The sequence below is a fragment of the Pristis pectinata genome, chromosome 25 (genome assembly GCF_009764475.1).
Source record: "Pristis pectinata isolate sPriPec2 chromosome 25, sPriPec2.1.pri, whole genome shotgun sequence".
Classification (NCBI taxonomy): Eukaryota; Metazoa; Chordata; class Chondrichthyes; order Rhinopristiformes; family Pristidae; genus Pristis; species Pristis pectinata.
Window position 1 is genome coordinate 29,025,803 of NC_067429.1, and position 25,385 is coordinate 29,051,187.

Genomic DNA, 25,385 nt, shown 5'->3' on the forward strand with positions numbered 1-25,385 from the left:
GAAGCTGTTCCTGAAACATTGAGTGTGGGTCTTCAGGCTCCTGTACCTCCTCCCCGATGGTAGTAATGAGAAGAGGGCATGTCCTGGGTGGTGAGGATCCTTAATGATGGATGCTGCCTTCTCTCGATGGCGGGGAGGGTTGTGTCTGTGATGGAGCTGGCTGAGTCTATAGCCCTCTGCAGCCTCTTTCGATCCTGTGCATTGGAGCCTCCATACCAGGCTGTGATACAACCAGTCAGGATGCTCTCCACTGTACATGTGTAGAAATTTGCAAGAGTCTTTGGTGACATACCAAATCTCCTCAAACTCCTAATGAAGTAGAGATGCTGGCATGCCTTCTTCATGATTGCATCAATGTAGTGGGCCCAAGACAGATCCTCTGAGATGTTGAAGCCCAGGAACTTGAAGCTGCTCGCCCTTGGGGGGTCACCAGAGATGTCAACATAGGAATGGGAAGAGAAACCTCTGAAGATGGTTCCCAGTCTACAATTAAATAGATAAAAAAGGAACCAGGCAAGTTTCATCATATGCAGCTGGATGACAGCAGTGAGAGGTTGGAGAGGGGTTGGAGGAGGATCTTATGGTCAATTATGTCAAAAACTACAGGTGGGTTGAGAAGGACAAGGAGGGATTGATTACACAGGTATTAGTACAGTGCAAGTGCTGTAGCATGGTGGTTAAATCACCTAGAAGCCTGGACTATTAATTTGGAGTTCCAATCTCACCTCAGCAAATTGGCAATTTAAATTCAATCTGGAATAACGGTGACCATGAAATCACTGGATTGTCATTAAAAAAAACATTTGATTCATTAATGTCCGACAGGAAATCTGCCATTATTTATCAACGTGGGGTCTCCAAATGTTCTCCTTGATTACGGGATACTGCAGATAAAGTGGGTCTAGCCAACACCAAGGTCACATGATTATTAAAAAAATCAGAGTCACACATGATGATATTTCTGACAGCTGTTTTGGTAGTGCAGCAGGGGTGAGAAAACTGACTGGAGAGTTTCAAGCATCCACTCACTGGTGTGTTTGTAGGCAATGATTTTTGCAGTTTTACCTGTGTCAGTGTTACCTTAGTCTTTATGAAGCAAGTCCATGAAAGTCAAAATGTAAAGAGGAAGGGCACAGATTTCTGAACCCTGTCTAATCCTATAAAGTTCCACCCTATTGCCCTCCTTCCTTTTTCCCGCAGCTTCCTTCAGCCAGGATGGAACAAATGGCTAACGCCCTGATGCTGAGGTGGGATTCGAACTCACATATCCATATTGGTAGTCCAGGCTTCTAAATGTTGGTGCAGTAACCTAACCACCATGCTATTGCACCCATACTGTACAAAGAACAGTAATCAATGCCTCCTCGCCCTTCTCAACCTGTTTGCAGTTTGACATTATTGACCATAACATCCTCCTCCAACCCTTGGCTGCTGTCATCCAGCCGCATATAAAAAGCTCCTTTTGTCTTACAGACTGAGTGCTGGGAGCATAGGCCAAAAGCACAGTCGTCCTGCGTCCACCTTGGAACATGCAGGTGGTCTCTCTGTGGATTTCCATTCGAGAAGTGTGAACCTAGGTCACCACTGCGTGGCTGAAACAGGCACGTCATTTACAGGAGGCAATCCAGCAATTCACAGTCACCATTATTCCAGATTGAATTACTTGAGTGTTAGTTGCCCATTTACTGAAGTGGGACTCAAACTCACATCTCCAGGATTCTAGATGCTGTAATTACCATGCTACTGCACCCATATTGTATGAATATCAGTGTAATCATGGGTGAAGTGGCAACAGAGAGATGTGCACAATGCCAGTGAGAAATGCCAAGTGGATGATCCAACCTGGTATCCTCCCTTGGTCCCCAAAAAGTCACAGCCTTTGGCCATTTCAGTCCGTTCCACATACAGTCAAGAAAATGGACACTATCCCAGCTGAAGATTTGTGGTGCAGAACTCACTGTATCTCTAGCCAAGCTGCTCCGGAACAGTTACAATACTGGCATTACTCAATACAGTGGAAAATTGCCGGGATATGTTCTCTCCACAAAAGGTAAGGCAAATCTAACCCAGCTAACGACTGCCCAATTATTCTAGTCTCAATCAAAGAGGTGGAAGGTGTCATCAACAGTGCTAACAAACCACTCATCAATGCTCAGTTTGCCTATCAAAAGGACTACTTGGCTCTTTACTTCGCTTTCACCTTGGTCAAAACATGGATGAAATATCTGAGGTCAGAGTAATGTTCAGAGTTATGTACCAGCAACAACTGAAACACAACGAGACATGTTTAAATGCTAGAATCTATTTAGAATCTATTTATTAATAGCTACTTATAATAATAAGAGAAATAAAAACATTAGATATCAGACATTGACCCCAAAATAAACCAAAGTGTGTGTGTGGCAGGTTCCCAAACCCCAAGTCTAGGAACAGTTCTCAAAGTTCAGGTCAGCAAGTCATGAAGCAAAACGATGAGCAAAGGCTTTCGAAAATCACAATAGAATGTAGAGAGAATGTGGAGAGAAGGAGTTTACAAAATCCACAAGTTCCACTCCCACTCGTAGCAGTCAGATAAAGCCACACACACTACCGCACTACTGTCCAGGTGCCTTAAAGGAACCCTCACCAAGTAGCAACCTGGCTCGTAACATCAGGAAAAGGCTAGTACAGAAGGAGACGGACAGGAAGGATGGGGCTCAGAGAAGCCCCAGTCCTGCACAGACGCTGTAAAACCCTGTTGCTCTGAGAGTGACCAACAATGTCACTCTATAAATCCTGTGGCAATGTGTCAGAAAAGAAGCTGCACTGGAGCTGGCATGGCTTGATATCCACATGCACAACTCACACCAAGTAGTATCTGTTGCAATTTCCAAATGAGCCAGAAATGCCTCAAATCGAATCCCAGAGTAAGCTTTAGGAAAAACATCTCAGGTTTCTTCTGGGCTTGCTGTATCCTCAGCACTCAATGTGGAATTCAACACCTTCAGATAACCAGCCTTTCCTGTTTGTGTGGAAACTGGCCAATGCTAATGTAAGGACATCCACCTGTAACATTAACTCAGTTTACCTGTCTCCACAGATGCTGCCTGATCTACTGATCTCTTCCACTTGAAGTTTCAGGCAACTGCTGTGTTCCACATCTTAGTTTTCTCAATTATCTATTAATTTAGACATCACTGAAAACGTCACATTATCTAGAGAACCTCAGTCTCCGTTCTATAATGGACATTTCCTTTGTTTTCTCCATCCTCCCCCCTCCCTCCAACTTAAAACGTATTTCCAGTTCTGATAAAGGGTCATTAACCTAAAACATTAACTCTACATCTCTCTCTCTACAGATGCTGCCTGACATGCTGAATATTTCCTGCACTTTTTATTTCAGATTTTCAGCATCTGCCCTTTCAACTTTCAGTGGATATTATGTTTTACTCCAGAAAAAAAGGGCATTTTCAATCCTATTGACTTCAGGAAGGTGGGCGGTGCCCACATTCCTGTTTACATCAACAATGCTGATGTCAAGAGAGTTGAGAGCATTAAGTTCCTAGGAATGACCATCACCAATAGCCTGTCCTGGTCCAACCACGTAGATGTCATGGCTAAGAAAGCTCACCAGTGCCTCTACTTCCTCAGGAGGCTAAAGAAATTTAGCATGTTCCCTTTGACTCTCACCAATTTTTACAGATGCACCATAGAAAGCATCCTATCCGGATGCATCATGGCTTGGTATGGCAACTGCTCTGCCCGAGACTGCAATAAACTGCAAGGAGTTGTGGACACTGCTCAGCACATCATGGAAGCCAGCCTCTCCTCCATGGACTCTGTTTACACTTCTCACTGCCTCAATAAGGCAGCCAACATAATCAAAGACCCCACCCACCCCAGACATTCTCTCTTCATCCTATTTCCATTCGGCACAAGACACAATAGCCTGAAAGCATGTACCATCAAGCTCAAGGACTGCTTCTATCCCACTATTAAAGGGTCTCAGTGCAATAAGATGGACTCTTGACCTCACAATCTACCTTATTATGGCCTTTGCACCTTATTGTCTACCTGCACTGCACTTTCTCTGTAACTCTAATGATTTATTCTGCATTCTGTTATTGTTTTCCCTTGTACTACCTCAATGCACTGATGTGATGTAATGATCTGTATGGATGACATGCAAAACAAAGTTTTCACTGTACCTTGGTACATGTAAAAATAATAAAACAATTTACCAATTTGCATTGTTCTGAAATAAACAGCACCAAATGGTTGAATTTCTCAGCCTTAGGGCTTACACAAGTGCAGTCTCACATGACTAGTAGGATGGACATCTGTGGTTTGTTATGTTCTGGAGTGGCAGTGAACACAGAAAGATTGGACCTTCCTTGCATGTTGCACAAGAGGGTCTTTAGAGACTTTACTTCCTGCCTTCTCTTGGCCTTAGGAAGAAAAAGAAAATTAAGTAAAATAATACAAGGGTATTTTGAGAGGCAGGAGATGGTGTGGGTGACAGATAAGTCTCCAGCTGTAATTATACGGAGGATAATACTTGCACTATAAACAAGGGCAAAGTACAACTGCAATAATATTTCTGCTGCTGCCTGTCTCTGATTGTTTATTACCCTTATCTGTATGTTTGTTCTTTGCCGATAAAGTACCTTCTCTGAATGGGTTCCTTTAGGGTTTTGTTACAAATTCTGCAGGAAGCCAAAAGCCGAATGATGGGTTCACTTGTGTATGCTACAAGCCATCTTTGGCTCCATCACTTTGACCTCATCGCCATGGTAACCGGGCTGCAACGAGTGCATCTCATCACTGGAGAAATGCAATAGCAGCTCATCTCAGGCTCATTTCCTCTCAGTTACTGGTGCACATATACTGAGCGTTCTCCTTTTCAGCTCAACCAGCTCCATAGCAACACCCAGAAGAAAGATTCCTGCTCTCATTCCGTGCAGTGATCGACATGAAGAGCTCCAGCTTGGGATTTATTTCCCCTGGTAAAAAAAAATTGTGCTGATGTGGAGAAATATCTTGGCAACAAACATCATTGAAAATAAAGCTAGAAACTATTGCAGGGATGGAGCAAGGAGAGGGGGCTGGAGGGAGGAATTAGTGGTTTTGCATCAAACCACCAAATACTTTTAAATCTCAGCTTGAAGAAAAATCTTTCCTTTTCTTCCCATTTTTTTAGTGTCTGTTCTTGTTGTTGTTGCTAGGGGCTGGCCTCTTTTCTCTCATTCTCTGAAGCTCTAATTCCCCTAAAGAAACAAGAGCACAGTCTTCTTTCTCTTGTTAACAGTGCATATCACGTTGCCTTGATGAATTTTTCAAATGATGCTTCATTACGTTGTGTTTCTACTCCCAGTCGAGAGGTTCAGTTGGAGGGAGAAGGGATCACAGTGGTTGTAACTCAAGATCTTGTCTGGAAGTAATTTCAATCAGGAATCTCACAGCAGTGCTGAGGCTCATTGATTTTCGGTGATTCTTGCAACGTTCAGAACATTGCTCACAACCTTATTGGCCAATACTGTGCACCAAAGCACATGTTGTTACACACCAAGCAGTGGTAGCAGTCTCGCATCAGAGATGGAAGGTCAAAGGAGTGTGTTCCACTCCAGGAGCAGTACACAAAATCCAGGCTGATGCCTGAACACAGAACTGAGGGAGTTCCGTCTTCCGATTGAGATGCTAAAATAAAGTACTGCCTCAGCTGTAGGTAAAGAAATTATCCCCCAAAAACAGTGGGGGAGGCTCCGGCCAACATTTCACCGACCACAAAAACTGGTCCTTATCACGTTGCAGTTTGTGGGATTTTGCTGTGTATAAGTGGCTGTCATGTTTCCTCAATTAGGACAGTGACTACACTTCAGAAATATTCCAACAACTGTACAGTATTTTGGAACATTAAGGTCATTGTAAGTGCCAAAAAATGCATTTTTTTCTTCATACAAAGTGTACAATGAAAATGTTGCATTTTCAGTCCTTTCAAAGATACAAGATGGCACAAATATCAACTAATTTCATTGAAGTGTCCAAAATCCTTTAGAGGTTTGAGGGGGTAGGTCTGGAGCCAGTGTTTCCCCAGCTAGAAAGTCGAGAACTAATGGTTACAGTCTCAAAATGAGGGGTCTGTCATTCAGACGATAAGAAGAAATTTCTTCACACAAAGTGTGGTGAGCCTTTGGAATTCTCTACCCAAGAGGTCTGTGGGGGTTCAGCTGCAGAATACACTTAGGATGGAGGTTGATAGATATTTTGTTATATAAATGGAATAGAAGGGTATGGGGTCAGCGCAGGAAAGTGGCACTGAGCTATTGAATAGCAGAGAAGGTGCAGGGACCAAATGCCCTACTCCGGTTCCAGTTCCTTAGGTTTATTTTCTGTTTTCATTAAACATTGAAAGTGATTCATAGGTTGGGACAAAACAATAAAATGTGACCTGAAGACCTTGAATAAAATTACACAAAAGATTTGCAGCAAAGCTGAAGCCTTATGGGATAAAGAGGAGATAGAAGATCAGGGAGTGAATTATTGTGTGTTCAGCTCGGTAAATGGTAACAGTTGCTGTGGTAGCAACATGAGAATGGTATCACGGCCCCCACCCCCAACATGGCAGAATCTATAATGCCCAAAATAGTGCAAATTGCATGCACCATTGGGTCCAATTTCATGACATTAGTGTTATTGGTATCAAACAGCGACTTGCATTCATATAGTAACTTGTAGTAAACCTTCACATGAGAGTTATCAAATAAAGTTAGACAAGTCGTAAACTAAGGTAATATTATCTGTACCATCACCTCATTTCCAAAGTCAGTCGCACAGGTGATCAAGTTAAAGCAAAACATCTGTGTCATTCATGACCTTGAGAAGACCAATAAAGGATTTTACAAAGTACTTTTGCAAAATATAATTGTAACGACTGTAGCAGTTAAGAGCTATTAGCTTCCATTAAGTTTTAGTGGGGCGTTCAATATCAGGTGATAAGAAGAGTGGTCATAAATTGTAACAGAATATACTATTCCATTATGAAGACAATTATATTGAACAACGATTGCGGAACAGGTGTGTGTGTGAGACCTGTCAGAAGAAGTGATCCACTGGAATTAACAGCACCTGGAGTGGATGTTGTACTGATGCCAGCTTGCTTGCTGTGAAGAGTTCAGTGAAGGAAGAGCCCAAGAAATCGGGTGAATTAATAAGTGGTTGAATTTTCATCTGCAGGTTGATGTAAGTAGTTAATAGATACAGATTGCTTTTATAGATTGGTTGCTTTTTTTAAAGGGAAAGTGCTGTGGTTTATGTAAGTGTACCTTTAAGAACTGAGCATACTCTGTAAGTATGACTTTTGATATATTGCTACATAAGACACAGCTGTTGGTTTAAGTTTACTGCTTTCAGTGTGGGCTGTTCTGTTGACAGTTCTCGGTCTGTTATTTGCCTTTGCAAGCTGCAATACTAAAGAGCCTCGAGGCACGGCATATATGGGGAGGCCAGTATGGCTGTGCAAAGTTCCACCAAAATCCATCTGCTGTACCCAAGCCTAATTTAATGGTGCAAGTACAGTGGGAGCATTGAAGTGATTAGGAAGAAAAGACTGTGAGAAATGCAAGTTAAGCTTTTTATATAACTTAGTTTAAATGTTCTTAAGTATGTCTGGTTGTAATTTTAATCTTGTGTTTTCATTCTCTTCACATTTTTGTGTTGTGTGTGTGAATTTGAATTTTCAGAAACTCTTGTGAACAACATTGACAGTAGGTAGGTCTAGGGATGTCCACTTGCACTGAGTGAGCCCTGTGCTGTACTGGGAGCCAACCTCCCAGTGGAGGTTGACTTCACGTCATATAAAATGGTGACGATAAACCTGATTCTGATTCTGAAGACTGCATCTGGGACCATGTGGTGTGGGACTGGCACAGGCAATGACAGGTTAGTGGGAAGCCACCCTACTGTGGGAGCAGAATCCCAGCATTTCCCCAGGAGGTGAGGGGTAGAGAAATTGGCCCTGACACTTTCAGGCATGATTCCCCATAGTAGATCCGACAGTTTCCCCAGTATTAGACATCCATCTAATAATGTCACCCAGATCACAGCGGCCATTTCTACAATTACAGAGAGATATTGCATTTGAAATGGCGCGACCTACCACCTTCATTTATAACTCAAAAAACATGGGCCAAATCCCCTTCCCTGCTCCCAGCGGATCAAGGAGATGAGAATGAAAGAGTCTCCAATGTTCCATCATTATATTGCTATCTCCATCTGCCAACCTCAGTTTATACTTAAAGCAACATTGTTGAGTTTACCATTACTTATAGCAGCTTTTCTATATAATGCACAACGGAGATACACAAGAACATGAGACAGGAGAATGTCTAGGCTAATCAGCCCCTGGAACCTGCTCCATCATTTAATAAGATCTTGACTGATCCAATTTTGGCCTCAACGCCACTTTCCCACTCTCTTCTCACACCGCTTGACTCATTTGTATCTCTTCAACTCGAATTCAATGACTCTTCCTGCACAGTTCCCTGGGGAAGAAAATTCCAAAGATCTCCAACTCTCAGAAGATGTTCACACAGAACTCTGATCTGTGCAGATGTTTGCAGAGTTGGCAGACAGTGGCCAGACATACTGAAGACGCCTTCACCCCTCCCCTATGTTTCCCTCACCTCTGAGCCTTTTCCACAGCTGACCTATAGTGCATTGGAGGAAGGTTCTGCAAGGCTTCGACTCACTCCCATGTTTCATACAGCAAAATCCACCACATGCAATCGTGCAAGCAGCTGCTGGTGGGAATCCAACTAGTTTTACCATATTTTTCAGGGTAAAAAAATACCCCTGTGATATTTTTAAAACCAATTTCTTGATTATTTGTGATGCTGATGCAACATGCAGTACCAGTTCAGCACATCAGGAACGGTGAATTTCTCTATCTGACAGAAACATTTTCATCCAAAGCTTCTTCAACTAAGTGGATCTCCTGAATTATTTATCCCTTGGTCTCTGTTATCAGTCCTTTCTTCCCTGCAGGCCTTTAAAACATCTTTCCATCTTCCTTCTCTGTGAATAGACACGACCAGGAGCACATACGTCACTTTGTCCAAACTCTAGTGCATTCCAGTCAGTGAGCTGAAGGGTCACAATGACTGTTTCAGCCTCTGCTGAAAACTTCAGATGCACAATTCCAATATTCCCTTTGAGCCCAGGCTAGGAAGGAGGAGGGGTAGAGAAGGAAAGAGGGGGTAGTGTGGAGAGAGAGAGAGAGAGGGAGAGAGAGAGAGAGAGAGACAGCCACAGGCCTGATCCAACCTGCACTGTGGCCTGGGATCCATCAGAACACTTTAGTTTGAAAGTAGGGGTGGGGCAGGGACCAACGTTTGCGTTGCTCGGTAGGTTAGAGGGTCCACAGAATTAGAAGGTCCAATGAATCTCTTCGTCACAGCAAGTGTGACAGAGCTGGAGAAACTGAGAGAATGGAATGGTCCTTCCAGGAGGCAGTCTGGATGGGTTCAATATTGGGTGCGGTGAGAGTAATTTACACAGGTGTTTCACCACGCCGGCACATTGCTAGGAGGACCAGGTCTGTTGGGCCTGCTTGATGGTTGCCCCGGGACAATGTGACCGAGTTCTGTTCCAATTCTGAAGGAACGCAGCAGAGAGAACCACATCATCCCATGAACCCCAACATCAGAGATCACATCCAGAGTACAAGGGTGAATCAATCTGGGAAGTGCAAAGTTGTGTGTCCAGAGCAATACAAAGCAAACTGCTCGTGTTTGTTATCGTGTTTCACTCCAAGAAAAAAAATTCAATTGCATAATACTGAGAAGCAGCCTTAGAGTCACACCACATGGAAATGGGCCATTCGGCCCATCACATCCACACCGACCAGTGGGCACCCATCCGTAATGATCCCATCCTCCAGTACTTGGCCCATAGCATTCTATGCCCCAGCGATTCAAGTGCTCATCTGAACACTTCTTAAAGGCTGTCTGTGACTGTGCTTCCACCACTCTCTCTGACAATGTGTTCCCATCAGTTCCCCTCGAATTTTCTTACTCCTTACCCTAAGATTATTTCCTCTAATTTTATTCCCCTCTGATAAGGGGGGAAAGATTCCTGCAGTCTAGCCTATCTCTTCCCCCTCCATTTTATATACCTCAATCATCCCTCTTAACCTCTGTCACTCCAGTCTCTCCTCATAAATGAAACACTCCACTCCATCCCAGACAACATCCTAGTCAATCTCCTCTGCACCCTTTCTCGCACTATAACATCTCTCCTATAGTGTGCTGACCAGAACTGCATACAGTACTCCAGTCAATGTCTGACCAGCATTGGTATTGGTATTGGTATTCGTTTATTATTGTCACTTGTACTGAGGTACAGTGAAAAGCTTGTCTTACAAACTGATCGTACAGGTCAATTCATTACACAGTGCATTTACATTGAGTTAGTACAGAGTGCATTGATGTAGTACAGGTAAAAACAATGACAGTACAGAATAAAGTGTCACAGCTACAGAGCAAGTGCAGTGCAATAAGGTGCAAGGTCACAACAAGGTAGATCGTGAGTCCATCATAGTCCATCTCATTGCACAAGGGAACAGTTCAATAGTCTTATCACAGTGGGGTAGAAGCTGTCCTTAAGTCTGGTGGTACGTGCCCTCAGGCTCCTGTATCTTCTACCCGATGGAAGAGGAGAGAAGAGAGAATGACCCGGGTGGGTGGGGTCTTTGATTATGCCGGCTGCTTCACCAAGACAATGAGAGGTAAAGACGGAGCATAACCTCCCTGCACTTGTATTCAATGCCTTGACTAATGGAGGCCAGTATTCTATATGCCTTCTTAACCACATTATCTGCCACCTTCAAGGATCCTTGGACTTGCACACCAAGGTCCCTCTGTTCCTCAGAACTTCCAAGGACCCCACCATTCATGGTGTATGTCCTAGAATCATTAGTACCCCCAAGTTGCATCACCTTACATTCATCTGGATTAAACTCCACCTGCCATTTCACCAACATATCACCCTGGAGCCCAAGACCACCCTTACTGTCAGCAATTCCACCAATGTTCGTGTCATCTGCAAACTTACTGACCATGCCTTAGTGATCATTCACATATATTACAACAGCAAGGTCCCAGCACTGATCCCTGATACAGCTGAATTTCTGGGCACAACTATGCTGCATTATCATAGTCAGAGATATACAGCACGGAAACAAACCTTTCAACCTACTGAGTACGTACTGACATCTCAAGCACCCATTCACACTAATCTTACAGTAACCCGTTTTATCCTCCCTGCATTCCCGCAAACTCTCCTCTAGATTCTACCATTCAGCTAGACACCGAGGTTAATTGACTGCTGTAAATTGTCCCATCAACCCGCACGTTCTTGGGATGTGATAGGAAACTGGAACACCCGGAGCAAGCCCAGTCACAGGGAGGACGTGCAACCTCCACACAGGCAGAGCCAGTGGTCAGTATTGAACCTGGGTCGCTCGAGCCGTGAGGCAGCAGCTCTACCCGCTGTGCCACTGCTGTCCTAATATGTTACTGCCATCTCAGTAGCATAGCATATCTCTTGATTTAATGAAGGATTCCCTTAAACAATGAAAGACCCATCTTGCACATAATTTGTATGAAAGCCAGTTCATTAATTAATATAATTACCTCATTTTTCATGTAATAAGGTCAGTTTCATAAGCTAATGTAAATTTGATTCCACCCACACCCTAAACTGCACAAATTCCTCATAATATTAAATCCTCAGTAATTTGCCAGATTAAGCAAATTAAAGATTCATGAATCATATTAAGTCAAATGTCAAAGGATAAAGTAATCATGAAGCCTTGCATAAAATATATGGAAGGCAATCAATTATGGGCGGAAGGAAAAACATGTTTACTAACCTTGTAGCATCTGTTTTTGTAACTGGTTAATTGACCTTCGAGGGAGCAGCAGCTAAGCTAGCACGTGGTTAAGGCTCTGTTGCAAAGTGACTAAAGTGGACAGGGCACATCATTTTGATTGATGGGCCAGAGGTCCAGTGCTGTCTCTGGCGCACTGCATGATGTCCATTTGCCGGGGATTTGAGCACAAAGATTTGGCCAATGCTCCAGTGCAGTGCTGAGGGACTCTGACCCTTGTTCAGATGAAATGTTCAACTCAATCATCACCTGCTCTGAGGTAGAAGTAGAATACTCCATGGGACTCTTGAAGGAGGAAATGAGAAGTGCTCACTGGTGTGCTGGCCAATAGTTATCCCTCAATCAACATTCAAAACAGAACCTTTACTCTTATCGCATTGCTGTTTATGATGCATTACTCAGCAAAGATTGGCTGATGGGTTGGCTACATTACAACAATGACTACTCTTCAAAAGCTTTTCATTGTCTGTGAAGAACTGCGAGGCATTCTGAGTGAATGAGGTACTATCTAAATACATCTTTCCTTTAGAATTTTGAAGTACATGAAATTATGGTTGTGAATAATAATTCTTTCGTTTTAAGGCTTTTACTTCTTTTACTGCTCTCTGGGCAACAATTATAGAAAGTTCCAGAAAGGCGGCCTGTGAGGAGCCCTTGAATATACCTCATTTTGGTTTCCCTGTGTCTGTGCATTATCCACACACTCTGCAAATGGACTCCAATCGATGTTGAAAATCCATGGAATGAAGATCCCACATTGGTGACTACGATAGATCACAGACAAGGTTATTCTGCATCAGTAGAGCAAGTGCAGAGACTCATGACTGATTGTGGCAAATTGAGGTCCAGACCGGAGTATGAGGCAAAAAGGCAGCAAACACAAAACTGTTTGCATGTTAAAGACCACCTTGTGACCATTGAAGTGGTAGGGAATACATAATAGCAGGCTGGTCCCAGACAATCTAGACCCCTTGCAATTTGTGTACAGGAGAAATAGGTTTACAGAGAACGCCATCTCCCTCGCACTACATTCAGCTGTGGATCACCTCCAACAATAAGAATACCAATAAGAATGTATGATTCTATTCATTGAATACAGCTCAGCCTTCAACACCATGATACTAAATAAGCTCGACTCTAAATACTAAATACTAAATAAGATCCTGGACCTTGGCCCCCATCTGCAACTGGATCCTAGACTTCCTGACCGGCAGATGTCAGTCGGTTAGAATTGGTCATAACACTTCATCCACCCTGACCCTCAACATTGGTGCTCCCCAAGGTTATGTGCTCAGTCCCCTGCTCTACTCACGACTGTGGCCAAGTACAGCACCAACTCGATCTTTAAGTTTGCAGATGATACCACTGTTTTTGAGTAGATCAACAATGAGGAAAGAGATCATGGACCATGTGTCATGGTGTCAGAATGACAACCTAGCCCTTAATGTCTGCAAGAAGAAAGTGTTGGTTATTGACCTAATCTCCTGTAGAGGTGGTCGACCTAAGGAACCAGCGGGGTGAACACTACCCTGTCCTAATCAACTGAGCTGCTGTAGAGGTGGTCGACATCTTCAAGTTACTTGACATTCATATCACCAGCAACTTCACCTGGTCCCTTCACACTGTTGTGGTGATCAAGAAAACGCATCAGCATATTCACTTTCTTAGCTGTCTGAGAAGATTCAGCATGTCCGAAGATTCTCTCAAACTTCTGCAGATGTGCTATAGAAAGCAGGCTGATGTACTGCCTCTCAGCCTGGTAAGGCAACTAGAACATAGAGAACATAGAACAGTACAGCGCAGGAACAGGCCCTTCGGCCCACAATGTTGTGTTGAACTAATTAAACTAGTAATTCAGTGCCTTACTAAACTAATCCCTTCTGCCTTTACATGGTCCACATCCCTCCACTCTCTGCACATTCACGTGCCCATCTAAGAGCCTCTTAAATGCCTCTATCATATTGGCCTCTATTACCACCCCTGGAGTGCATTCCAGGCACCGCCCCCACCCCCCACTTTCTGTGTAAAAAAACTTGCCCTGCTCATCTCCTTTGAATTTACCCCCCTCACCTTAAATGCATGTCCTTTGGTAGACATTTCAACCCTGGGTCAACTAACACTATTGAAATAAGAATGAAGGTGAAGATTCTTGCAATGGGGCTAAATGAACACAAGAAGATGATATTGTTAGATTGAGAGACATTTATGTGATGTAGGCATGCCTGCTTTGAGGGACAATTGATATCATATGGCAGCAGAGAAGTTGCAAAACCACTTTAGCCCAGTGCTTCCAAAAACCATGAAGAGTTCAATGTTCAGGGCCAGCAACTACAGTTGCTTTAAAGAGCCAGTGGTGGTGGTGTACTTAAAGTTCAATGTTGTGACCACATCTGTGGATATGGTCTTAAAAAAGCAAAGGAGTTCCAACCACAGCAGCCTATTAGCGTAAATGTTCTGCACAGAACAGCAAAATGGCAGGAGTGCCAACACCAAATCTGGGTCACATTGGCATGAAAAATGTCTATGGCTAGTTGTCATGGAACCATGACTCAAACCAGTTGGTTTAGGCTACAAAATGCATTAATTTTTGCAAGCAAAGGCACGTAGCGTCTAGATGAACGGCTAGAGGGAATACAGACAATCAGAACACAAGCAATTCAGCAAAGTCCCAATGGAAGGGAAATAATTACAGTAGAAACCACAGAAGGGAGGGTTACATAACACAGATGATGCGCAATGCAAGGAATGCAGTTTGAACATCAGACATGCCATGAGAAGTGATAGAAGAAAAATCAATGATTTCAAAATTAAAGCAAGGATCAATAATTGAGACATTGATAGGAATACTGATGCAACTGTGGACAGTTCCATCATGGGAAGGAACACTTGCAATTAAAAGACGGCTCAGAATGTCATTGATGAACAACATTTTAAAATTAAGAACACACTCTGGTGACATCCGGAGAACATTCAGACAAATGGAATGTGTGGTCCACTGCATTTGTCAGGGAGAGATTGGTTGAAAGAGTAGAGGACGGATTGGAAAATTGTTCGGTGCAAGTATGTCACAAGCAGGTTTGAGCAAGCTTCTGCAAAAACATGAAGACACATTCATGAATTCATACACAGATTCTGAGGGCTTTAAAGCTCATATACAGCAAAACCAGGTGCCAAACTAATCTATTGTGAACCTCCACCTGTGCCCCATGCACTGAAAGCACAAGTAGAACAACGAAGCAAACTTCAGCAGCACAAAAGTGACACTCGTCATAGTGGTCCCCAAGGTGAACAAAGCCATCTGGCTCTGCCGAGATTACAGAGAAGAAAGTGACACTTGGTGGAGCAGGAAATGAGTAATACCCTCAGCCCACATCTCAAGACTTGTTTGTGTATTGCCAAGGGCAAAAGTTTTATGAAGTTAGATCTCTTTCATGCTACTGCCCAGCAGAAGCTGGATGAAATCCAGTATTTCTGGACTAATATTACCCCCAAAGGGTTGTACTTGCTTACTTAAGTTACCATATGGAAAAATTTGGCTCCAGCAACATTCTAGGTGACATGGATAAAACATTATGGGTGATCCAGAATTGTGTGTGAAATCAGGAAGATGTTCTAATTGCAACAGTCAAAGAGGATAACTTTTGAATACTCAAGTGTTTGGAAAATTGCCTTAATTGCATTGGCATAATGGCAAGTTTAATCAAAGCATCTATGGCTTCATCCAGAAGAAGGTAATTTGTTTAGGTCTATAGAGTAGATTGTAATGGGCTACAGCCAGTAAAATAGAAGTCTTCACCAAAGCCAGGAAACCAGTAAATGCTGTTGAGTCAGGGTTGTTTATAAATATGGAGACACAAAAAATTCTGCTGATGCTGGAATCTGGAGCAATACACAAAAAGTGCTGGAGGAAATCAGCAGGTCAGGCAGCGTCTATGGAGGGAAATAAACAGTCGACGTTTCAGGCCGAGACCCTTCATCAGGACTGGAAGGGAAGAGGGCAGAAGCCAGAATAAGAAGGTGGGGGGAGGGGGAGGAGCACATTCAGGCAGGGCATAGGTGAGTCCAGGTGAGAGGGAGAAGGTAGTGGGTGGGGGAGGGGGAGAAGATGTAATAAGCTGAGAGGTGATAGGTAGAGGAGGCAAAGATCAAGAAGGAATCCAGTAGGAGAGTATATAGGTTCCTTCTTGATCTTGCCTCAGTATTGACACCACTACATCTATTAAAGAAAGACTGAAGTGAGATCAGCAAGAAGTGGTGTTAGTATATTATAGCCACGTGTTGAAGCTGGCTCAGGATGTTTCTGTCAGTGAGGTGGGAGCAGTGAGCAGTGACGTTGTGAACAGTGGACAGGAGAGAACTGCTATAAAAGCGAACTCTGCACTGATCAACATGAGGCAATTGTTTCCCCAAAGTGCTCACTTACTAACATTTCCATCACTTGCCAAGCTTCATTCCCTAGGTTTAAGTCTAGCACTGCCCCATTCCTAATAGGACTACCTACAAGCTCTCCTGGATACACTTTAAAAATCCCTACTAAGGCGATCCTGGTTAATATTGGGGAAGTTGAATTCTCAACTATTGGAGCTCAATTACTCTCACACCCCTGATTTCCCCACATGTCTGCTCCCCTATCGTTGGCTGGCTGTAGGGAGGCCTGTAGTAAGTTCCCAGCAAAGTCATCTTTTTTTTATTTCTAAGCTCTACCCATATGGCCTCGCTTGAAAAGCCTTCTCTGATATCCTCCTCCATTGCATCATTGATTGAGGAGACCATCAATGTACCGTGTTTTTTTCCTTCCTCCCCTGTCATACCTGAAGCTCCTATACCCTGGAATGTTAAGTTGCCAGTCCTTCCTTTCTTTCAACCTTGTGTCTGCGATTGTTACAATATCATAATCACATGTGTTGATCAATAACTTTAAGCTCATCTGCATTATTAGTCACATTCCTGGCATTAAAATAGTTGCAACTTTGCCTGACGATCCCCCCATGTACCTTTACGGGTCTATGTCTGCTTCGCCTGCTGGGCCGACTTACTTTCCTTCTGTACTTCCCATTACTCCATGTCCCATTCCCCTGCCATATTGGTTTAAACCCTCCCCAGTGATACTGCCAAAGCTCACCACAAGGATGTTGGACCCGTTCTAGTTCAGGAACAACTTGTCCTGCTTATACAGGTTCCACCTCCTTCCTGCATCACCCCTTCAGCCAAACATTCATCTACTCATCAGCATGAGGCACTGGATGTAATCCAGACATTACAACCTGAGATGCTCTGCCCTTTAAACAACAGCCAGCTCTCTAAATTCATGCTGCAGAATCTCAAACCCTCTTTTTACCTGTGTCATCAGTACCAATGTTTACCAGAACCTTGCTGATGACCCTCCCCTTTTTGAACATCCCGCAGATGATCTGGGATGTCCTTCCCCTGGAACCTGAGAGGCACATTACCATTTGAGAATCTTGTTTACAGCCACAGAATTCCCTGATTACTCCTTGTACAATTAAAACCCCTTACCACTACAGCTCTATTTGTCTTTCTTCCTGGCACTCCTGAGCAGCAGAACCAGTCTTGGTACCACAAACCTGGCTGCTGCTGCCCTTCCCTGGGAAGCCATGTGCGCCCCCAACCAGTGTATCTGTCGGAGAGGGGCTGGCTACAGGGGGCTTCGGCTCTACCTGCCTGCATCCACTAGTCCACCTGGGGAGGGTGAGGGGTGGGGAGATCCCATCACCTTTCAGCCTGAGCGGCCAAATATTTTGGTGATCAGCTCACTAACCATGCTGTCCATGCTTTCCTCAGCCTTATGATCACTCAGTGAATCCACCTACAACTCCAGCTACACAATATGCTGTCAGAACCTACAGCTGGACACTAGGGTCACCGGGGACACTGGAAGAACCTCCAGCTTCCCACATAACACAGGGAGGTGCAGAACACAGGGCTAAGTTCTCCTGTCACTGATTACCCTTGAATTAGGTTAGCACTCTAAATTCAAGCAACTTATTCCTCTCAAAGCACAATCTACTACAATCTGCAGTCCTTACCTCTACTTTGAGAATAAAAGCAGTAAAGAAATAACCACGCATGGCTCTGTACCAATCACCCTACTCACTGAAGCCCCTGACTCCCTTAGACTCCCTTAGACATCTGTACTCCAGGATCCACTGGGCAAAATCATGCGGTGGTTTCTCTGCTTCCATCTTTAGCCACTGAATCAGATGAACTTAATTGACCTCAACTAAAAAGGGCACAAATACAATTACTAAGGAAGATCTCTACTCAGGATCATACGATTGAGGAACTAAGATCTACCTTCAGTACATAAAGACCACTTGAAGAAGCTGTGATCAACAAAGATCCACAGCTTGGATCCATTCAGTTTGAACAATTTATGAAGAGCTGTTGAATAAAGCACCCGTTTCACTTCTCCCTACCGCTCAATCTCTGGCCACTCAAGAAGTGTCAGTCCATGTATTAAAGGTGACATTGATTAAACAGGCTATGAAGGGTTGATTGAGTGTGGCCATGAAGCATTGGCTTGCAGCGTTCCTTCCAAATCATCAAACCACATCTCATTCCACAACAGGACGTAGCACTGTTAAAATGTTAATGAAGAGGAGACTCAGAAAGAAGTCAAGTCTTGTCAAACCCAATGCACGCAGGAAAGTGGCAGAGAGGAGACAGCAGCAGTGCAAATATCACAGTGCACACTACCAGGAGAAAAGATTCATTCTGCACAATAGAGGTTATGTGCTGGGACATCCTGGTAGGTCAGAAATGGGATGTCAGTGGGGGCGTAAGGCACTAGAAATTATCAAGTGAAAATTGGCAATAGGTTCCACAAAATCCACATTGACCACTTCCTCCCAGTGCACAATACCTGGGAGATGTTCCTCAAGTGCACCCACAACTAGTCCAGAGGAGTTGACCCATGATATAGTTGATGTCAGACATGATGAAACAGCATTAGTGAGTCCAAACCTGGACGACACTTCAAAAACATCTGGCTCACAAAGATCCCAGAAACTGGTTGCTTGGTTAAATCTGTAAAATGCCGAAAATTTGTCAACATGTTAATTAATACTTTTTATAATAAAAGAGGAAGGCCATGTTTATAATATTGCTTGAGAACAATATTGCTGTTTTAAGGCTTTTGCAACAGGAGGCAGTGTATGAGGAGCCTTTAAATAAAGAGGGCACAGCTTGTTCTCCATGTTTCCCTGTCTCAATGTTTTTGGATACTCAGTCCAAAGAGAGCACAGGTAAACATTTTAAAGGTGTGAAATATTGTGACCTAGAAATTCAGTCCATAATGCTGTTCCTTCGCATTGTGTAATGTATGAAAGTTGATCTATTACTCTAAAGCAGAATGTATTACAATAGTTTCTGAATTTAGACCTGACATTTTGTGTTTCAGATTGTGAATATGCAGCTTTGTCACCTGACCTGAGGACTCGAAGTAACAGGAGTAACTGCTCAGTGGGACAGGAGGGTGGTGTAGTGGTAGAGCTGTTGTCTCACAGCTCCAGTGACCTGGATTTGATTCTAACTTCCAGGGCTGTCTGTGTGCAGTTTGCACATTCTTCCTGTGACTGCATGTGTTTCGTCATGGGTGCTCCAGTTTCCTCCCATATCCCAAAGATGCAGGAGTTAGTGGGTTAATTGGCTGCGGTAATTGCCCCCGAGTTTGCAGGTGAGGGGTAGATTCTGGGGCATGGTAGTGTAGCAGTTAGCATAATGCTATTACAGCACCAGCGATCCAGGTTCAATTCCGGCCGCTGTCTGTAAGGAGTTTGTACAGTCTCCCTTTGTCTGCATGGGTTTCCTCCAGGTGCTTCGGTTTCCTCCCACATTCCAAAGACATATGGGCTAGGAAGTTGTGGGCATGCTATTTTGGTGCCGGAAGTGTGGCAACACTTGCGGGCTGCCCCCAGAAACACTCTACGCAAAGATGCATTTCACTATGTGTTTCGATGTACGTGTGACTAATAAAGGTATCTTATCTTATGATGGAAATGTGGGGGAATAAAATGGGATTCGTGTAGATAGGTGGTGGACAGGAAGAGCCTGTTTACATGCTGTCTGACACCATGACTTTGCTTCAGACCAGAGGCTGACCAGGTTGCTGGGGTTCCTCAGTGATCACTGGCCCACCCACCGTCCCACATCCTAGCCCCTGGTGATTCAGGTCTCTCAGCTGATCACCTGACTGCAGACGGCTGATTGCAAGCCCTTGGTTCAGTATCCCCACCCTGACTTACCAACCTTACCTTGCTCAGCAACATACCCCCTTCTTGACTAGCGATCACCCCCCGACTCAACATCCCCCCAACTCACCTCCTCACCCTGACCTAAGGATACCTCCCAACTAGTGATGATTTTCCAACCTATCCCAAATCAAGTGATATCTTCCCCTCATCCCTCCCCAACTCACCAACCAGCAAACACTAACTCAGAGACCGGCTTCACAACCATTGGTTCTACATCACTAATACCAACAGTCGACCTTCACCCTCTGTTCCACTTCCCATTCACAATCCACACCATCAACCACTCCCAGGCCTGTCTCCCCCACAGTCCCCAGATCTACAGTGTACTGAGCCCTAGACTCATCTGCTTCTCTTTTGTGCTCAGCACTGGTACAAGGCGTGAAAGTAAACCCCAGGTCCCTGGGTGTAAATCCTCGAGCTGTCTCCTCAATACCAGAAGGATTGCAGCAGTTCAAGAAGACGCCACCGCCTTCTCTGGGGCAGTTAGGGATTTTGATCTGACTGGAAAGTGAAAAAATAAAAAATAATCTTCTGTAAGGCAGATTCAGTAGCTCCTGGTAGCTTTGGATTCCAGCACTGAACCTTCAAACAGCAGGTCCTTGACCATAGTGTCCATTGAAGTATGCGTGCCATGATGGATCAGTGTGCTGATTGAGAGCAAAGGATCAATATTTTTGCTTCTCCCTGCAGGCTCTTGGCCAAGCAGACGCGCGCCGAAGTCAGTTCTTGGATTGAAAACTGCGTGGAAAATCAGTCGGAGTTTGCTGCCTGAGCTCAGACCAATGAGCAGACTGAGCTCAGGGAGGATCTCAGTCACATTGCATGTGCCGCACAAACAATGTGCCTCTGTGGGTGCTGATAAAATCTCACAGCGGGATGTTTTGTCTTGCTCTGTGTCATTAGGTTGGTGATTATAAATCACGTCATCCTTGCAGAGCAACCCTTCTGCTCGAGGCAAGGGGACAATGTTCATGATTTTGAAAATTCCTATCAAGACCAGTTTTATAAACTAGAATCTTTTAAAAAGTAATTTTATCAATATGTACCATCAATTTTATTCTAAAAGAGGATAAATTCCAAACAAATTCTCATGAAAATGTTCAAAGTATCAGCATTATTGTATTTATATAACTTGTGAGCATTTACTTCAGCGTACATTAAGGTTACGGATTGGTTTGAGTGTATAATTTTGAGATATTCTCCTAGTAATCATGTCTGACAGAGTTTCAATTAAGGTCCTGCTCTGAACTAAATTGCCCCAGCCCAGGATACAGCTAGACAGAGTTCCATTACTGGAGGCCAAATGTCCTTGTGTGTTCTGTTTAAAACCTTAATCAAGTAGCTCTCATCATCAATCTGGAACTCCAGTGAGCATAGTACATCAAAAACTATGTGTCTTGTGCAGGGAACAACAGAGACTGAAATCGAAGACTTACAAGTCCACAACAAATTCACATGAATGGAGATTTTGAAGAACGTTGTAAAATAAACTTTAATCCGCGTTAACCATCAGAGGAGTAAAGACTAAGATGGAGCTATTTCTTGAGAAAAAAGGATGACCTGAAACATCAAGTTAAGTGAGATGGATGCCTAGAAGATTTATGCAAAACTAAAGGATATTAAAATAAGATAGTTAGTTCCTGCTAAATGCAATAGATTCTCAAAGAGTGATTAGACCGTGGAACTCATTACCATACAGAGCAGTTAAAGCAAATAGCTGAGATGCATTTAAGCGAAAACTACTTAAATACATAAGGGAGAGAAGATTAGAAGGATACGTTGATTGAATTAGATGAAGAGGGTGGGGCTTGGGTGAGATATAATCACCAGCAGAGTCATGTTGGTCTGAATGGCCTGGTTCACTGAAAAGAAGTGAAGTGCTCATTTTCTAACATGCATTTGTGCAAAAAAAGCAGGAGATACACCCATAATGGTTCCACCCTTGAGAGAGGACAGATATAATCGGTGGAAACACTGGTTCTATTTTTTATGTTATTTAAAACTTATGTTACTCTTTTTCAGTCTTGGATTACAAAGGAGGCTGAAGTAAATTTAAAACATGATACTATGATTTGATGAATAGTGAGCCATTAATAAGTAAATCCAAAACATATAAAACTAGAAGATATTTTAAGCCTTTTGGAAGTTCTATCAGATTTGCAGATTTTCTGGACTGATACAATTTAACAGTGGCCACATTTGGAGCATGACCTTCCAGTTCCCATCACCCAGTTCTGACTTATTCAGTACACATGCCTCTCACAATGTTAGGGTCCAAGGGGTTCGAGTGTGATGCTGAGGGAATGCCACACTGTCAGGGATATCCGCTTTCCTGTGCCTTTCTCTCAAGAGGGGAAGGGAAACCAGATAACCCTGGCAGTGTGCAATCTTGAGGAAGAGATTCACCTGTTGCCTCAGCCAATAGTCATCCCTCAAACAATATCCCGAAGACACAAGGTCCAGGCGGAGTGGCGAACTTGGAAAGGTGCACTGTATCATTTTGCAAAGCACAGCAATGACCATTTGGCCAAGGGTCCACCATGCCAGCAGCTCCTGCAGTTAATAGGCCGCTGTAAGTTGCTCCTGGTCTGGAGAAGCTGGGGGGAGTTGATGGAAACGTGGGGAGAATAAAATGGAATTGGTGTAGGCCCAGTGTAAATGGGTGTTTGATGATCAACAGGGACTCAGTGGACCAAAGAGTAGATTTCTATGCTGTATGACTCCATATTTAATAAAGGGCTGCAGGGTGCAGGAAGGAAAACATGACTAAGGCCACGTTCAGTGGGGTCTGATGTTTGGAAACCCAACCAGAACAGGGTCAGGTGGTAGACCTGGGGGTTTCGGGGAGGTGTTGGTTTGGCTGGTTGGGGCTGGCATCTTGTGGAAGAATGCACTGGGAGTAGAGGCCCTTGAATGGGGAGTTTGGGAGGATTCAGTCAGCGCAGAGTAGGGGAAGGGGTGATGGGTCAGTGGGATTAGGGAGATCGGGGGAGGTCTGTGATCAGGTCAATCAGAGGCACGAGTCTTGGGCCAAAGAGGGGGCATGGTTGGGGACTGAGATTGGTAGCCGGCAGAGGGTCAAGTACCATGGGTGATGGGCCCAAGGATAGGAGGTAAGTAATGTGACTTCCTTCTGTGGTATCTCAATCAGGCACAGTGCTACTAAAACCTAGTTGCCCCAGGAGTCCCCAATGATAAACGCATCTGGGACAATGTGGACCAATAACCACAGCTGTATGTTATGTTACTGATGATCTGATTTCTGCATCAAGAACAACTCAGAGCAGAAAGCACTCAGTCGAATCTTCTGAATGATGTGCAACGCATTTCACTCTGGGAGAAGTCCATTTTCCACAGTGTAGTTTCTGAAGTAATCAATCCAACACCATTGTGTTCCTGGGTCACAGCACCTCGTCGCTTACATCATTGCTGTCTCTGGAACCTTGCCATGCATTAATTTGCGACAGTGGTTTCCTGCATCTCAGAAACATTTTGTGGCTGGAGAGTGCTTGGGGATGTCCTGGAATTGTTAAAGACACTAAATAAATGCTCGTCTTTAAGGCATATCTTTTCCCATATTTCCACTGAGAAGTGATTTCTGAGCTTAACACTAGTTATCTGGGAGAAGGAGAATGCTGGCTGGCGTGGTGACAGATTCGTCCACCAGAGCCCTGATGGTGCATTGTTTGAAGAGGTGCCTTCCTAAAATTGTTCCTGAGCTGGGCAATCTAGTACTTAAAGCCATTTTCCTTCCCTGTCAGAAACGAGAGCCCTTTTCCATACTTGATCATAACATGCCCGAGAACCAATTAAAGTCATGCCACTAAAGGCAATCATTTGCAGTGGCAGTACGTCTGAGACTTAGCTCACGATCTTTAACCTGGGACTGTTTGAGCCTTTGTAAGTTTTTGTCCTGCAGTTATTTGACCAATTACACAGCATGTTTTAAATAAGGATACAATGCTGGATGGGGTGTGTGAGAATAATTAATAATTCATGGGTCTGTGAAAAGATTTGTGCTTTCTGTTGTGGTTAATGAGAGTAGTGTCCTGGGATCACTTAATTTAGATGCAGCTCCGAAGGCAGGAAAAGGTATAACATTTGCAGGCCTTTGAAGGCCTATAATACTGTTTCAGATCTAACACAGCAAGGCCCACTGGGACCCGAATGCATTAATGCTGCATCCATCAGTAGGTTGGAGAACATTAATAATAAAAGCAGCAAATGCTGGGAACACTCAGCAGACCAGGCTGGATCTGTGAGGAGAGTAACAGAGCTAACACTTCAGCTCAATGACCTTTGATTGAGCGATTACAGCTAGTTACTAAAGACTTGTGCTTCATTCCCGGGGAACCCCAGCATCCTTGCATTCTGACCCAACCTCTGCTACCATTCCCCAACCTTGATACCAGGCTCCTCCGTAACAAATCTCGGACTTTGTTTGTCTTGTTATCCAACATTCTGTCCCCATTTCTTCAAAGCAGTGATTAATTCTCCGGAGGGTCAGAGGCTGAGGGAAGACCTGATATAAGTTTATAAAATTATGAGAGGCATAGATAGGGTAGAGAGTCAGAATCTTTTTCCCAGGGTAGAATGGTCAAATACCAGAAGACATGCATTTAAGGTGAGAGGGGGAAGTTTAAAGGAGGTGTGTGGGGCAAGTTTTTTATACAGAGGGCGGTAGGGTTATGGCCTGGAACAGGTTGCCAGGGTAGTAGTGAAAACAGATATAACAGGGGTGTTTAAGAGGCTGTTAAATGGACACATGAATATGCAGGGAATAGAGGGATATGGATCATATACAGGCAGAAGAGATTTAGTTTAAATTGGTGCAGACATTGTGGGCTGAAGGTCCTGTTCCTCTGCTGTTTTATGTTCTAATAGTGGAGCATCAAACCTGGGCCATTCTCCACCTCTGGTACCCAGGCAGTGACTGACACCTGTCCATCTGATGATGGAGCTGAACCAGTCTTCAAGAACATCGGGGAGGCTTCTCCTTCAAACCGTGCATGTTTGCCCATCGACCACAACTCAAAGCACTGAAAGTCCGGTTATTTTCACGTTGCTGTTTGCAGGAGTTTATTGGGTAAAGAATTGGATGCCGTGTTCCTTATTTTACAATAGCAACTGCATTTCAGAAGGATTAATTGGCTGTGGAGCCCTTGGAGCATCCCAAAATTGTGAAA